Raw genomic sequence first — 18104 nt, forward strand, 5'->3', positions numbered from 1 at the left:
AAAACTTCCTCAAAGTACGCTTATATCAAAGCAAAGAAGGAGCTTATTTTCCAACAAATATTGTCTGTCATTCTGGAAGAAGTAGCAACCTTAGTAAAGGTGAGCAGTTTATCCTTTATTTTTCCTGAAACCTTGCAGAGCTTTTATTTTTAAGAACACAACATCAATAATTTATTTTGAAGAAGTATATGGTGATGGAAATAAAGTCCATTATAAAGCTGAATTAGCTTTCAGGCCTCTGATATCAAGAAAGGCCTAATACAATTAAAAATAAGAACAGCCTTTTTATTTATTTTTGTTTTTAATGAATTATCACTATTGAAAAATAAGGGGTTTATCCCTGCATTTAAATATAAGCACAGCCAAATTAGAAATACTAAGTATTAAAAACTTAACTCCTACTGATTAACATTTATTTTCCAAAGCATAGTAATTAGTCATAGTTTTTCAGAATCTTTTACACAACCCCCTTGTAGTTTTTCTAGTTGTTTTTAAAGAACAGTAGAGTAGCAGTTATATTTTGTGGCAGCCCTGACACAAATTCAGGCTTAAAAGCCCATTAAATCGTTCAGTTTAAACAGACTTAAAAACAGGAGGGGGGTGAAGTTCATATAAAGCTGCTCAAAAAAATTCAATAGGGTACACACATACTTCATCTTTTTTTGGTAGAATAAAAATAAACCATCTTCAGTGCCTGAAGAATATGTAAGTTATCAGCCAAATTTAAAAAATTATATAAGATATACCGGGACACTGTAAAAGGTATCATTTCCCTTCAGTAACACAGAGCAAAATACAGAGTGAAGACTAGAAGGGAGAGAGTCAGCTGAGAAGAGTTCTGTATATAAAGGAGGGGGCTGGAAGAGAAGAAACCAAGGTTCCTAGCTCTCTTTTTAAAAGTTTGAATTCTTACATTCTTCTTCAATATAATAAATCAGCAAAATTAAGGACTTTTTTTCTATATAACACATTGAGAGTAATGTATTTTTAAAGATGTCATCTGAGAGAAGTACATGTACAATAATGCATTCAGTCCCAAAATATGAATTTTATTTTATTTTATTTTAAAAAAGCTTTCAGAATAGTAATGTCTACATACTAGGTAGAAATTTGTTTTTATAGATAGTAAATATGGACTTTAAACTTACATACACGAAACAAAGAGCAGCCACTGTAATTTCTGGTTGCCGGCATTACAGTAAAACTCATTTACAAATACTAACAAAAACAACCCCTCCAAAAACATGCAACAGTAAACAAGGAATATATGATATATGGACAGACAGATGGAACTGCATAAACAGAAAGGGGGGGGAGAAAAGCAGAAACCCACTACCATACGGAGAAGGTTGTTTTAAAGGAGTGAAAGATAATGATTTACTTGGAACTAGTGTTGGAAAAACAAACATATTTGTTTCCTTCACTGATTTAAAATAAAAAGTAATTAAAGTGAATTATAAAAAAGCATTATCTCTTAATGTGAGAAGGGGGCATGCATTTATGAAGAAGCAGGCCTATATATGTTCCAAAATCTAAGCCCACTAACAGGTCTCGCAAACTTACATCACTAAAATATAAACAAAAAAGCAACACGAGATGAGCTAACAGAGGAGTATCAAGAGGAAAGGGGTGTTGTGGGGGAGGAAGGAAATTTCTCTCTCTTTTTCTTTCTTTTCATTTTTTATAAAAGTTGGCTGGCCTACCTTGCTCCCCAGTCCTCAGTCTGTCTCCTCATAGTCGCTGTCTCCCTGGAAGTGCAGTGTGAATGGTAATGACTGCCTGTCTCCCTAATGAGTCCATTTTCCTGCTCTTGATGTTGTGTATATACACACACTGCAACCTACCTTACAAACCACAGAGACGGGAGAGGGAGAGGGAGAGGGGGGAAAGAGAGAGAAATAGAGAAAGAGCAAGCAAGAGTGTGGGAGACAGAGAGAAAAAAGACAGAGAGAGAGAGAGAGAGAGAGAGAGAGAGAGAGAGAGAGAGAGAGACAAAGCCCTCCTACCAGACAGCAGACAAGCCTCCTTCCCTATCCAGCAAAATACAACTCGGCTAAGGCAGCAACAGGTTCAGCGCTGCCAGACTGAGACTGTAACAGAAAGGATATATATAGTGGAGATCAAGATTGCTGGCAAACATATCGTTTAATGTCAGCTGGCCCCACCTTCCTTATTTATGTTACAGGATGTTGGAATGCATTGTTCCAGGCAGTCCATGTAATTACCATAGATGCATTTTTTGTGCATATTAGTAGGAAGGACTGAACTGCATTAGCCACTCTGCTTTGTAACCTGATAGCTTTAACACATGCATGGAAGGTGTAAACATATCTCTTTTGATAGGCAAACTACACAAAGCTCACAGACGCTGGGCATGAGATTTTTAAAGAAAGCTACTACTGAAGATAAGAGATTTCCCAAGACAATAGTGAAGCATGGAACACTGATCTTGTTTGAGATGAAAGCTCTAAAAGATGCTGCAGTGCAAATTTTAAAAAGGCCATTAACTCAGCATTTCCTCCCACCCAATTATATATATCTTATATGTGTGTACATGTGTGGATAATACTATATGTAATAACGTATATAATCACAGCCTCTACTTCTAACCAAAGAGGGGAAAACTTATTAGTTTGTAGTGCAGGATATAATATAAAAAGGACAGAAATAAACACCATTGCAAGCACTATGATTGTGTGGTGTGCAAATGCAAAAATCAATGCATATTTTTCCCAATCACAAGCTATTGCAGAACCCTTAGAGCAGTGGTTCTCAACCTTCCTAATGCCGCGACCCTTTAATACAGTTCCTCATGTTGTAGTGACCCCCAACCATAAAATTATTTTCATTGCTACTTCATAACTGTAATTTTGCTACTGTTATGAATCGTAATGTAAATATCTGATATGCAGGCTGTATTTTCATTGTTATGAATTGAATATAATTAAAGCATAGTGGTTAATCACAAAAACAATATAGCAATGCTCGATGGAGAAGCTTACTCTTCCTTGCTTAAAAATGTTGGGAGGGAGGGAAGGGGAAGGAAGGAAGGAAGATTGAAGGGGAAAGGAAGGAGATGGAGAAGGAAGGATATTGAAGGGGGAAGGAAGGAAGGAAGGAAGGAAGGAAGGAAGGAAGGAAGGAAGGAAGGAAGGAAGGAAGGAAGGGGAAAGGAAGGAAATGGAGAAGGAGATTGAAGGAGGAAGGAAGGAAGGAAGGAAGGAAGGAAGGAAGGAAGGAAGGAGAGATTGAAGGGCAAGGATGGAGGAGATGGAGATGGATGGATGGATGGATGGAAAGAAGCAAGGGAGGAAGGGAGGAAGGAAGATGGAAGGGGAAAGGAAGGAGATGGAGAAGGAAGGAGATTGAAGGGGGAAGGAAAGAAGGAAGGAAGGAGAGAGAGACTGAAGGGGAAGGGATGGAGATGGAAAGAAGGAAGATTGAAGGGGAAAGGAAGGAGATGGAGAAGGGAGGATATTGAAGGGGGAAGGAAGGAAGATTGAAGGGGAAAGTAAGGAGATGGAGAAGAAAGAAGTTTAAAGGAGGAAGGAAGGAAGGAGAGAGATTGAAGGGGAAGGGATGGAGATGGAAGGAAGGAAGATTGAAGGGGAAAGGAAGGAGATGGAGAAGGAAGGAGATTGAAGGGGGAAGGAAAGAAAAAAGGAAGGAGAGGGAGATTGAAGGGGAAGGGATGGAGTTGGAGATGGAAGGAAGGCAGGAAGGAAGGAAGGAAGGAAGGAAGGAAGGAAGGAAGGAAGGAAGGAAGGAAGGAAGGAAGGAAGGAAGGAAGGAAGGAAGATTGAAGGGGAAAGGAAGGAGAAGGAATGACATTGAGGGGAAAGGAAGGAAGGAAGGAAGATTGAAGGGGAAAGAAAGGAGATGGAGAAGGAAGGAAATTGAAGAGGGAAGGAAGGAAGGAAGGAAGGAAGGAAGGAAGGAGAAGGAAGGAAGGAGAGAGAGATTGAAGGGCAGGAGATGGAGATGGAGTTGGAAGTGGAAGGAAGGAAGGAAGGAAAGAAGGAAGATTGAAGGGGAAAGGAAGGAGATGCAGAAGGAAGGAGATTGAAGGGGAAGGAAAGAAGGAAGGAGAGAGAGACTGAAGGAGAAGGGATGGAGATGGAAGGCAGGAAGGAAGATTGAAGGGGAAAGGAAGGAGATGGAGAAGGAAGGAGATTGAAGGGGGAAGGAAGGAAGACTGAAGGGGAAAGGAGGGAGATGGAGAAGAAAGGAGTTTAAAGGAGGAAGGAAGGAAGGAAGGAAGGAGAGATTGAAGGGGAAGGGATGGAGAAGGAAGGAAAGAAGATTGAAGGGGAAAGGAAGGAGATGGAGAAGGAAGGAGATTGAAGGGGGAAGGAAGGAAGGAAGGAGAGGGAGATTGAAGGGGAAGGGATGGAGTTGGAGATGGAAGGAAGGAAGGAAGGAAGGAAGGAAGGATATTGAAGGGGGAAGGAAGGAAGATTGAAGGGGAAAGTAAGGAGATGGAGAAGAAAGAAGTTTAAAGGAGGAAGGAAGGAAGGAGAGAGAGATTGAAGGGGAAGGGATGGAGATGGAAGGAAGGAAGATTGAAGGGGAAAGGAAGGAGATGGAGAAGGAAGGAGATTGAAGGGGAAAGGAAAGAAGGAAGGAAGGAGAGGGAGATTGAAGGGGAAGGGATGGAGTTGGAGATGGAAGGAAGGCAGGAAGGCAGGAAGGAAGGAAGGAAGGAAGGAAGGAAGGAAGGAAGGAAGATTGAAGGGGAAAGGAAGGAGAAGGAAGGACATTGAGGGGAAAGGAAGGAAGGAAGGAAGATTGAAGGGGAAAGAAAGGAGATGGAGAAGGAAGGAGATTGAAGAGGGAAGGAAGGAAGGAAGGAAGGAAGGAAGGAAGGAAGGAAGGAAGGAAGGAAGGAAGGAAGGAAGGAGAAGGAAGGAAGGAGAGAGAGATTGAAGGGCAGGAGATGGAGATGGAGTTGGAAGTGGAAGGAAGGAAGGAAGGAAAGAAGGAAGATTGAAGGGGAAAGGAAGGAGATGCAGAAGGAAGGAGATTGAAGGGGAAGGAAAGAAGGAAGGAGAGAAAGACTGAAGGAGAAGGGATGGAGATGGAAGGCAGGAAGGAAGATTGAAGGGGAAAGAAAGGAGATGGAGAAGGAAGGAGATTGAAGGGGGAAGGAAGGAAGACTGAAGGGGAAAGGAGGGAGATGGAGAAGAAAGGAGTTTAAAGGAGGAAGGAAGGAAGGAAGGAAGGAAGGAAGGAAGGAAGGAAGGAGAGATTGAAGGGGAAGGGATGGAGAAGGAAGGAAAGAAGATTGAAGGGGAAAGGAAGGAGATGGAGAAGGAAGGAGATTGAAGGGGGAAGGAAGGAAAGAAGGAGAGGGAGATTGAAGGGGAAGGGATGGAGTTGGAGATGGAAGGAAGGAAGGAAGGAAGGAAGGAAGGAAGGAAGGAAGGAAGGAAGGAAGGAAGATTGAAGGGGAAAGGAAGGAGATGGAGAAGGAAGGAGATTGAAGGAGGAAGGAAGGAAGGAAGATTGAAGGGGAAAGGAAGGAAATGGAGAAGGAAGGATATTGAATGGGAAAGGAAGGAAGGAAGGAAGGAAGATTGAAGGGGAAAGGAAGGAGATGGAGAAGGGAGGAGATTGAAGGGCGAAGGAAGGAAGGAAGGAAGGAGGGGAAGCGCTGCCAAGGACGCACAAGCAGCTCCACACAATTGCCCGGGGGGAGGCTCTGGTGGAGAGCCAAGCAGCCGCCCTCTCACACCCACCAACCTGGAGCCCCCCATCCTCATCCCGGCACCTCTTGCCCTCTCCCAGCTGCCCCCCCGGATCTGCCCGCCCCTCCAGCCAGTGGCAGAGTCGCAGGAGCCCCTTTCCACGCCGCGCAGCCCATTGCATGTGAGAGGGGTGAGGTCGGAGCGCCAGCTCCGGCTCGGAAGGCGCTGCTTCTCCCATTGGCCCAGCCAGCTGGCCTCGGATGCACATGCGGGCATCGCCGACGCCTCGCCCTCTTCTCCGCCCCCTGGCCACTTCTGAGGCCCAGATCCCGGCAAGCTGGGAAGGAGCCGCTCCTGCCCGGCCGCCCCACGGCCACGCTGGGCACCAGAGGGCCGAGACAGCCTTCGACGGTGAGTGAGCTGGGCTGGGCGGCGTGGGGGAGACTCCAGCGTGGTGTGGAGGGAGGCCGGGGGAGGAGCGCGGCCAGGCAACCAGGAGGCATGGAGACCGGCTCGGCGCCGCAGCTCAGCTCAGCCGGCAGCGCCGACAGTGGTTTTCTTGCCCTTTTCCTCTTCTTCCTGCTGCCCCAAAGCGGCTCGGGCAGGGGCTGGGAGGGGTGTCTGGGGGGAGCAGCCGGGCTGGCGGATGGGCTGGCGGACCACACAACAGCCCCTACCGTGGCTCCATTGATGGACGGAGGACCAGGCCTGGCAGTGTGGGGGTGGCGGGGACCGTGGTAGCGGCAGTCGCTGCTGCATCATCAGGGGTCCCCGCCACCCCCGCGCTGTCCAGCCTGGTCCTCCATCCATAAATGGAGCCACGGTGGGGGCTGGTGTCGTGCAGCCCGCCAGCTCCCCCCCAGGCACCCCTCTTCTTCCTGGCACCTGCCCGAGCTGTCTTGGGGGCAGCAGGAGGAAGGAGAGAAGGGCGAGAAAACCGCTGCCGCCATCCCCGCCGCCCCCCTGCTGCCCGGCCTCGTCCTTTTCCCATCCGATACAGCCGCGGTGGGGGCTGATGCCGTGCGGCCTGCCAGCCCCTCGTCCAACCTGGCTGCTCCCCCCAGCACCTCTCTTGCCCTGGCACCTGCCCGAGCCGCCTTGGGGGCAGTAGGAGGAAGAAGGGGAAGAGGAGAGGATGGCAAGGAAGCTGCTGCCAGTGCTGGGCCCCAGGAGGCGGCTCTCCTCTCCTACATTTGCTGAATCTCCTTCTTCCTTCCTGGCAGCCTGGACTCCGGAGCGCCTTCCTGGCCAGTGGGTCCAATGGTCGGGCTGGCTGGGGATCGCAGGGGCTGGTCTCCCTTGGGCCGCGGCTTGCAGGAGGGCTGGCCCGCTCAGCGGAGCCTCCAGTGGGCCGCTCCCAACAGGGATCCTGGGGCTTCCCTGGGCAGCTCCAAGGCCACGAGGCCCTGGCTGCGCTTCTCCCAGGGGGTAGGGCACCCAGGCACACAACCAGTTAGGACCCCTGCAGGAGGTAAGTCCGTCTGAGAGAGAGAGAAGGGAAGCAAAAGTTTCTCTCTCTCTCTCTCTCTCTCTCTCTCTCTCTCTCTCTCTGCAAATGGCGGAGGATGCCATGCGGAGATGGATGCGGAGCGGTGTCTCGGTTCCTAAGACCATCGGAAATATGTGTTTTCCAATGGTCTTGGGCGACCCCTGTGAAACGGTCGTTCGACCCCCAAAAGGGTCGTGACCTACAGGTTGAGAACTGCTGCCTTAGAGAATTCCACATATAACCCCAACTGAGAAAAGCTAGTCTAATATTACAAAGAAACATGCATGCATCATAGAATAACCAAGATAGAATTCAGTATCACAACAAATATAAGTTCAATATACAAGTTCAAACAGATATGGTCCTAAGATATGGTCCTAAGATGACTATTTTATGACTATCATTAACAAACTATCTTAGAAATGAGTGAATATAAACAAACTGTATAGCTTTGGGGCAAACCTCCCCCTCCTTCCTTACTAAATCAGACAGTTAGTTTATATGCCTTATGAAAAAAGTTCACATTGATACCATTAAAACTGAGGAACACAGTTTAATACTTTTCAGCAAAGTTAATGATATGTTTGCCAAACTCTGTCTTCAAATTGTATTTTTATATTGTGCCTTTGAGGTAGGAAAGAACCCATCCTCTCATTCTTAGATAAGTGCAATGTAGTTTTTTTTAAAAAAATAAAAATAATAAATTTATTAAAGTTTACAAATACAAAGAAAAAAATTTAATACTAAGAAAAACAAAAAGTAGAAAAAAGAAAAAGGGAAGTACAAAGAGATAGAAGAAGAATATATATGCAGTATATAGTAATATATATATTAACTTTAGTCAAATAAATCCAGTTTATATTCCAACTTATCACTTTGTCTAAGAAATAAATCATTTATAAACAGATCTTTAAACCGCTGTCATTCAATCCCAGTCAAATTCCATTACTAGCTACCAGAAACCACCTGACATTTATTTTAACCCTAGTCAAATAATTTCTTGTTTACTTTTTAAAAGTTTTATCTTTAATCCCATCAAATAATGTTTCACAAGTTGATTTTCTCTTTGTCTCTTCTCAGAAAGTATTTCAGTAGTTAACATATCCCATTTGTTAATCTAAGATGAGAAGGCTTTCCAAATCATTTATCTTATATATTATTTGTACATTCTCTCTAGTTATTAAGACATCAGCCAGTTTCAAATGTAAATCCATTGTGGCATCTTTTTCCATATCACTCTTGTAGTCTGGGATTTTTTAAAAAAATTCAAATCCACATTCAAATTGATCTTGTCTCTGTTTTATCCAGTACAATCTGTTTTTTATATTGTCTGTTAAATCCATTTTTATAGTATCAGGCAATCTTTTAAGCAATTTATCATTAGATTATTTCAAACAATATTAATTTCTTCTATAGTCAAATAGCACTGTTCCTGGCTGGTCAACTTCAAAGTCTCTGTTTATCATGTTTATTTTTCAATCAACAAAACTTTCCATAGAATTTTTTAAATTTCAAGGTTTTCATATATTCTTTTATAAAATTTTAAACATCCTACAGGAAATATTCTTTTAAGTCCATCTCACCCTTAATTTAACCTTTAACTTTCCAATATCAACATTCTTGTTCACTTTTTGCTGTTTTTCAGAAATCAGAGTTCTTCTTTGTAATACTTAAGCTTGTATAAAACATCTTTCATCTAGAGTAGGACATTTTCCTGGTATGATAAAACGCATTCTTCAGAAGGTTCTTAACATCCATAAAATAAATAATAAGCATGAAGAAGCTAATGAACTGAAGAGCCTTCTTGGATGAGGAGTGAAATGTTTCCAAGGGAAAAAAATTAAGAAACTCCAGTTGCCATTTTGAACAGCAAAATGGGATAAATTATTTATCTTTGGGATAAATAATAAGCAATTTTCTAAAGTAGTTAAGAGAAGAAGTGACTGAAACCAGTGTCAGTTGGAAGGTACCGATCAACAGCTAAGATTCAATTATTTTCTCTCAGCTCCCAGAGTTCTCAAACCTGCCGATTATCACTATTTTATTATCTCTTTGTGTGCAGCTCTGTAAGGAGCACACTTGTGACCAATCCTAGCACCTTCCTTGTTCTGGAGAAAAGGATTGTTGGTTCCTTATATTACCATGACCATTGATTCCACTCCCACGAAACCTATCTTTAATCCACTACTGCTTCCTCAGAAGTTGAACAATTGCAATATAGGTAAAGGTAAATTTACCTTCAAGTTGCATTTCTGGGATTTTTTTTTAATTTCTCAGTTTAGTTTACAACCCTAATATTCCCCAGATATGCCACATTCAAACACCAACCAAGCCTTATCTTTTTTAGTTTTTGAAAAGGTCAACCAGGTGCTGCCACCTGCTGTCTACCCTTCCAGGTAAACCAGATAGGAGACTCAACTAGATAAACTAATTCTACTTTATTGTAAGACTACATAAACAGAATATTGCAAGTTTGAAAGTATAAACTTCCCATTACCTGTCTTAACTGCTTGATCCATTATGGTGGGTCCGTCCTAAATTTCTTTTTCTGACTGTTAAGCTACTAGGAGCTCATGCCTCTCTCATCTCATTGTTTTCTAGGCATCATATCTTCCCCTTATTCCCCAAGGTCATCCACACATTCCATTTGCTTAGGCATTGCAATAATATGCAAACACATACATACCAGTGGACCTACTTCCTTTGCTATGTTTTAATAATTTAAGTAATTGATTTACACATTTTCTACTTCATCAACTTTAAAGAACTTGAGCAACTTACCAGTGACATAGTAAAATTTCATGTTTCCTGCCTTAGAAATGCAAATTGTTATGTCTTAAGATTTCAAACCCCCTCCCAGCCATCCACTCTGCTGTGGCAATGGAAAGGAAGGGGAAAAAATAGTCTCTCACCTCTGGCGCACAGTCAAGCACCAAGAGCACTAGGAAATATCTTTTTTCCTAGGTCTGATAGAGAAATAATACAAGGAAAAGGTATTTTTGTTCTGTTTACAGCCATAATAGCAACCAGCCAAATAAGCAGGGTGGTCCGAAGTAAGAGACTGTGCAATCTCAATCCAGATGGCCTGGATTAAAATGAAACTTTATTATTAAAATAAAAATCCCACAATATTAAGTGTAAGGCATACTAAAAGCAAAGATAATACTTGGAATAGTAACTATACTTAGACAACTTGTAACTGAATTCTCAAATTTTACAGTAATACTACCAGGTGCCTTCTGTTATCTCTTGTTGCATTTTGCTTATTACTTTACAGACTTTGGCTCCACTATATACTGTATAATGCCTAGAACAAAAAAGCGACACAATAATCATCTGCTTGGTCAGGAGAATTTGACAAAAATTAATTTACTCTGATTGTCCCTATAAGAGTAAAATAAGCCATGGATGGTTCTTCTGACTACCTATGATCTACATGGAAATGTTTGTCTTATATAAAATCTTATTAAATTAGGTTTCTTGCAAGGCCACTGCAATAAAAATCCAAGAGCTTAATTGCATCTAGATAACTATAAGGTATTAAGAAAATTAGCCAGCTTCACACTAATATGCAGTCTCCAAAACCTATTGTCATTAGACCTTTACAGTACATCATTTTGCAAGTCTGTGACCATAACTTGTTTAAAATCCCTCTAGCTTGATTTTATTTCATGGTTATAAATATCTTCATAAAAACCATATGATGCCAATTTGTTCAATGAGGCTTCTTTCCAGTCAGACTGATAACTTGTCATGGATTTAGTTAAGACAACTAAACGTACTGGACAAAAGTTGAGTTTTAGCCAGAAATAGACTGGACAACCATTTATTTGAAATGGTATAGAGTTTCCTGCCTGAGCAGGGGTTGGACTAGAAGACCTCAAAGGTCCCTTCCAACATTGTTGTTATTATTATTGTTGTTGTTGTTATTGTTGTTATTGTCATCATCATCATGGGATCTGGAACACATCTCAAAATTGTTGATTGAACTGCTCAAGAAAAATGTCAGTGGAATATGGGCCAACTGAACTCCCAAAAGGAGTGATGCCAAAGGCACAGTCACAAATAAGTTTATACAATGGAAGCATCGATTTAAAAAAAGTCATCCCTTCTTTGCACTACCAGCATTGTGGATTCAATCTGAGCTTTTCTCTTGCCTGAGGCATAAAAAACTATGTATAGGTAGTTAGAACCTCCCCCTGATATTATTACTCTTTGTTACTTGCCATTTGCTTATTCTACATCTCCTGGCAAATCCTGTAATCACTGTTTTCTAATAAATAATCTGGTGGTGATTATCAGAGCAATGTTAGGAAGGTTCCTTCATATTCTCTAAAACAAAATTGAGGTTGGGATAAAAACCACTGCATGAGTATATAGCAGTTACACTTAACAAGAAGCTTGCATGAATGAAGATCTAGTTTGAGCTGATGCTTGATAAAAGAGTTATGACAGAGATTTTAAAAGGGTATAATATAAATCCCCACTTAGCTGCTTTCTGTATAGCAACAGAGTTTGAAAACTGCCCCCGTGGAGTTCATCTTTTACATGCATGCTTGTCTTTTTATACAATGTATAAATTCAACTATTTCTAGTATATACAACCCTGTGAGCTGAGTTGGGCTTAGAGTGGGTGACTGGCCCAAGGTCACCCAGCTGGCTTTTCAGGGCTCCCACTGGATTTCTCTGCAGATGGAAATAAAAGTACATGTGAAGTCAGCAAAGCTTCATAGACAGATATGGAGAGGTTGTTTGTGTTTTTGTCTACGTAGGATATACAATGCCAGTTCTTGATTTATAGGCAAATCCCAGTTTCTGATTTTTTTGGGGGAAAAAAGTTTTTTAAAACTCAATTCTAAATCTATCTGAAGGAATTTGCCCATTGCTGTAATTTGAACTATATTTAAAGATAATCACTCTGTCAGATAGATATACAGTATCAGAAACAAGTTCCAAGCATATGTATACAGTATATCATTAGCCTTGATGTAACCAATCTACTAACTTATATTCTGGACTGCTACTTAAGTACAATCTTTTGCTTGTAAAGGAAGACAAAAACTGGTTCTTTCTTCTATTTTCCCATTAGTTCTCCCAAGGATTTGCTAAAAACTGAAGTCATTTAGCTTTCTCTTAATGAATTAGAAAAGAAACCAGAGGAGGAAGACATAACAGGCCCGAGAAAGTGAGGACTGAAACTTCTTTCTTCAGCAATAACTAAGGAAATGATTCACGGGACTGCTCACCTCATTCTGTTCTTTGGAAGGTCAAGACAGACAGCTCTGGAATAAATTCCATACATTCTTGCATTTAGAGTCTAATATGTGAATCAACTCCAAATCAACATGTTTCACAACAGTTCTCACAATTTTAACTAAATCATGTCCATGCTTATTTCTCATGCTTGTAGCCAATCATGCTATGGAATTGACATAGTTAGCATCACCTTTAAATAATGGTTCATATGAAATACAAATAATTGTGTGTGTGTGTGTGTGTGCATTGTGCATTGATATCTTTGGGAATTGGATGGATGCAATCCTGCCTCTTATAACCAAAGATTGCAGAACATTTCTCATGCATCTAACATAAGCTATAAGTTTCTTTCTTGATATATGTACATTTTAATTGTTTTTAATGATATCAATGTTTAAAATACATTTTTTTCCTTTAGTTTTATCCAGAGTTTAACAGAAAAATAATTTTAGAAACTACTAAGTTAATATAATTCATCTTGAAGTATTGTAGAAATAGAAAATTTCTCTAATGTCACTGAATAGAAAATTTTAGTGGATTCAAAAACTTTCATTCTGAATCTGATGTTTTTTAATTTGAGTGTGCTATTTAAATAGCATCTAACTTGCTTGCTTGCACTAAATAATTATTAGCTCCTCAAGTACATATTAGTAATTTTAATAGCCAAACAGTCTAGGATAATTAGCTCAGTATGCTCCCCAAACCTCTACCTCAAAGTATAAAATATTATTGTTAATAGAAAGAATCACCTTGGAGTTTAGTGCAGATTGAAAAGGTATCTTAGGAGTCTTTTCTCACATAAAAATATATTGAACCTTTCATTCAACTCTCATAGCATTCACTAATTTAGACAATTTCAAAGTTAACAACATTCCTAAGCATGGCAACAAACTGTTGTAACCAAATAGTTTTGTTTTTGTGCTAATTGATATATATTCATTTACAAAAAAAAAGAAAAGAAAAAACAATAAGGCTGTTAGTGCATCTATCTGAACATTTCCTTCCAAACTACAAAAACTTAAAATGACTGTAAATGTTACAAACATACTGTAGGATGACAGCTACTAAATACAATCCATTTATTCTGGATTCTGTGCTGCAATCTTAAGGTCTGCAACTCCCCTTTAGATTAAATTGATGTTATATTTATCCCAAAATTGCAAAACTTCTAATGCCTGAAATATCATTAAAATGTAAGGAGAAAGTCTTCCCAACCTGCATGTTTTTTTAATAACTTATATAAAATACTTACATCAAATATCAATCTAAGGTTGAGCTACAACATTTTCTGTGAAGGTGCATTTTATATCTTCTCATGGTCTGCATACCATCCAATCTGCATTATACCATATTAGGTTCCATGCACATAAAGACGGGATATAAATAGGAATTGGATATAATTTAAAATAAAACTAACTTACTGTGAAAGTTTATTTACATGCAAGCTTTTTGTATGATGTGTTAATACCAGCCTATAAAATACAAGAAAAAATAAATAAATATGAAATAAAATAATGCATAAAATTAAATTGACTAACTGACAGAAGAGAAAAAAGTGCATTAAGGGACTCAACATCCAAAAAGAATTTCACCAACTTCATAGAAAATGGTAGTCTAAATCAAAATTCTAAAACTACTTTCCTGATTCTGAAATATTAAAGCTAGTCCCGATAGGTAGAAAGAGCCAAGTGGTAGTCAAGTAAGCTTGTTTCCTTGTCATATTGATTCTATAGTTTCAGGACGCAATGCAAAGAATTAAATTAAACAATTAATTTAAACAATTAAACTTCAAGAGAGATTTGAATGTTACTTTGTGAAACTTCACAATATAAATTCTGCCACAGAGGCCTTCAGTTATTTTCAAATCCAGCTTAATGCAATCTGCTTTGGTATGCTTGATAACATGTTTTTTTAAGCAGTTTTTTAAGCAGTTTTATTTACTATGTATAGATATTAGTGTGATAAATAATTTGAGTAGATTCTTTATTAACTTGATGACTTTTCATGAGAAAAAAGGCTGTAACTCATCTGAACCCTACCTGTCCTTCTCCCACCAAGCAGATGACAATTAGAGATGGGGCAGTGTCTTTGAAACTCTTCAAAGAGATGTAGTTGATACTAAATTTTATTTGTTTTAATATAAATATATACCAACCTTATTTGAATTGTTACACACACACACACACACACACACACACACACACACACACACACACACATACATACATACATACATATATATATATATATATATATATATATATATATATATATTTCAGAGGTTAATTTTAATTATTGATTTTATCTTATCAAGCCCTGGTAGTTTTCTACTGATAATTTGTTGTCCAGGCAGTCCTCAACTTACGATCTCAATTGAGCTAAATTTCTGTTGCTACATGAGACATTTGTTAAGGGTATTTTGCCCCATTTTATGACTTTTCTTCCCATAATTGTTAAGTGAATCACTGCAGTTGTTAAGTTAGTAACATGGTTGTTAAATGAATCTGGCTTCCCCATTGACTTTGCTTGTCAGGACCAAAAGACGGTCACATGAACCTGTGACAGTGTTGTAAGTTGAGGACTACCTGATTTTATGTAAGCCATTCTGAGAATTGCCTTCTAATAAAAGGAAGAACTTAACCTGCTGTTGGATGGATAAAGAAAACCTGATTTCTTTTTGGGTAATGTTCTGAGGTATCACAGCCACAACTGAAAAGATCTGTGTTTTGCACCTTGCAATACGGTTTTCATATAAGATCCACTGAAAACTGGTTCATAAGGAAAGTGACTCTTGACCCTCAAGCCCAGAAACAAAATTAACATTTTAAAACCTTTTTAAAATGCCAACAGGACTAGGGACAATTTGATCTTCCAGGGACAATGTCCCAATTGGAAAGCACCATTATGGAAAAGGTTCTTCTTTTGGGCTCCGCCAGAGGCTTATCTTTAGCAGCTGCAATCAGAACATTCCTGTTCTGCCAGACCTAATAGGGCAGATTGACATAATCAAGAAGAAGTGGTTCCTCAAACATCATGGATCCCATGCCATAAATGGCTTTATAGGTTACAACGGGGACCCTGAATTAAATCTAGAAGCAAACTAGCAATCAATACAGTTTGCAGAGCAGAGGTTTAACATAAACTAATCAAAAAGCACACATAACTGGACTGCCACATTTTATACCAGTTGTAGTTACTTGATGCTTTTTCAAAGGCAGACATATGTAGAGTGTATTTTTCAAAGGCAGGCACATGTAGATTTTTTTTTTCAAAGTGCAGACACATGTAATTACATTTGGATGTAACTAAAACATGGCTGACTACAAGGGTCTCATAAACCAGAAAAAGACACAACTAATGCAAAATGCTAAGTTGTACGAAGGCTTTTCTGGTCACACCAAACAGGACTTGTGAATCTAAGATGACTCCCAGATTGTGCATTGACTATGTTTGGAAAAGTACAGCCCCGTTCAGAACTAAAGATGGATAATCTCCACAACAAGGGGACCTAAAGCCACTCAAACTTGATAGGTTTGACTTAAAGCCTATTGTCCCAATCCAAACTCCTCCAGACACAAACAGATATGCTACTGCATCATTTAGGCAGTCAGGGACGGCAATTTAAAGCTTAATGTCATTGGATAACCCAGAACCTTTATATAGATATTAATAGGAAAGAGAACTGAATCCTGTGGGATCCCAGAAAGCAGAGACTGTGGGCTTGATTTTTCCTTCCCGATAAATATCAACTGGAATCAACCACAGAGAAAGGAAGAGCCAGCACAATACAGTACTATCCACTCCCAGTTTCCAAAGGTGATCCAAAATACCATGATTAATGGTATCAAAAGCTACCGAGAGATCAAGAATAAAGATGGATGCACCATCCATAAGCGCAATGAATGCCCTTTCAATTCCATATCCAGGGCTGAATCGTGACTGAAAATATTCCAGATAATCACAATCTCCCCCAGAAAGGAAAAGTTGAAAATTGTGTGAAAATAGTATAACATTGTAGGGTGCAGAATACTTCACAAGGAGTAATATACTACAATTGTGGCATACATAAACAAAAACATGCCTGTTACTAAAAATATATGACAACTGGGAACATACATAGTTTCACATAAAATAGTTACGACTTAAAAATAAATACCAAATAGTTAAGACATCTCAGGGAGTTACAGCATTAAAGGAAAGTCAAAATTTGGTACGCAGTGTAACCAATCTGCTGTGATTATGAAACATCTGAAAGTGGAGCATTTTGGCTCTTAGCAAATATTTGCTGTCGGCAAAATACAGAATCTGAAGTTTATCTAAACTCCAATAATGGGGATCAGAAAAGGCTATGCTAATATTTTGGGAAAAGAGCAATTTTACCTATTTTTTTAGAGTACTAAATTCTATGAAGAGCCTTCAATGAGAGAAAATTCTTCTTGCTACCAAATTTATCCCTTAACATCTGAGAGGTTGAGAAGATCTATGTAGTCTTAGAAGTAGGCTAAACAAGCAACCTTGTGCAGATCAGCTGCTAGGAATGAGTTTCAATGCAACCTGCTTGTTATAAGTGTCCATAAAGTTGCAGTCATATGGTAGACTAGGGACAGAGAACTCCTAATCCTCAAATAATTATGAACTATAACTGGCATCCCTGTGCATTGACCAATTTTGGCAGAAGTTTTCAGAGATTGTCCAAGTGTGTGTTCCTGTCAATCTTCGTAAAAAAGACAAAGTCAGTCTGAAGTTCTGCCACATAAAAGTTTTATATACTTGTTGGCAGACATACACAATTTGCACAATACCTAGACATAAAACTGGCTGTCTATAAAATTATCAATGCCACATACCATGTATGGACTCAGTCCTGACAAGTAGTTTCCAAGAATTATGTATCCCCTCATAAAGGGGGAGGGGACACTTTAAAAAAAATCTATCTGATCCCAGCTTTTCTTTAGCTTGGCTGCATCTCACCATCCCGTTTCCAGAGTGACAGCCTTAACTATTCAGTTGTCTCTAGTGGTATCCTGCAGTGCGTGTGCAAGTTCATTCAAATGTGATGAGAAAGATACCAATTAAACAAGCACAAGAGCCCTGCAGTTTGCCAGTCTGATTCAAATTAGATACCTGTATGAACAGATTAAAATTGGGGTTTTTATCCCCAACAAATAAAAAGAGGACAGTATATTTGATTTCTAACAGCAGGGGACAACAAAAGTGTAAAAATATAATGCAAATCTAGAATATCCAATGGAATGTCTAGTTAAGGCATAATGAGAATTAAACAAGAGAAATAAAATGTATATGCAACATTTCACAATAAATCTTATTTCAAATAAATAACATTTTACTTGTTTCAGAGGAACATTCTGGTCTTTCTAAAGACTTTAAAAATATATGCAAAAGGAATATATTTTAAGAATGGGACATCAGTATAAAAACTTCTGACATACAGGCTTAGAGAACAGAAACCAGTAAGCTGAATTAGGAATATCAAGAAGTCACCTATACGAAGAAACAGAATCCTTTTGTGAATACTTAATTTGGATTTAGAAAATAGATATGATTTAACACATTTCATCAAGACATAAGTTAATTCCATTTTGAACATAATTAACAGCACACTAATATCTTTAAATCATTTTTGGAGGCTTTAATCTTATTTTTAAAATGTA

At 39.4% G+C, this 18104-nt stretch overlaps 1 protein-coding gene across 18 annotated transcripts in view; it reads right to left on the reverse strand.

Moving 5' to 3' along the window:
- ZBTB20 (zinc finger and BTB domain containing 20) overlaps positions 1–18104 on the reverse strand; it is a 553524-nt gene that overhangs the window by 515200 nt on the left and 20220 nt on the right. Inside the window, exon 1 of one of the 18 annotated variants that reach the window (XM_039327281.1) lies at positions 1704–2839. The exons of 16 other annotated variants lie outside the window; for them this stretch is intronic. The gene's annotated coding sequence lies outside the window, so the exon portion shown is untranslated. Of the gene's footprint in view, positions 1–1148; positions 2840–18104 lie in introns of those variants that run through there. One more of the 18 variants, XM_039327283.1, reaches the window with a different exon arrangement.

The sequence above is a fragment of the Crotalus tigris genome, unplaced genomic scaffold (genome assembly GCF_016545835.1).
Source record: "Crotalus tigris isolate CLP2741 ecotype Arizona unplaced genomic scaffold, ASM1654583v1 scf7180000024359.8030256, whole genome shotgun sequence".
In the NCBI taxonomy this organism is placed as follows: Eukaryota; Metazoa; Chordata; class Lepidosauria; order Squamata; family Viperidae; genus Crotalus; species Crotalus tigris.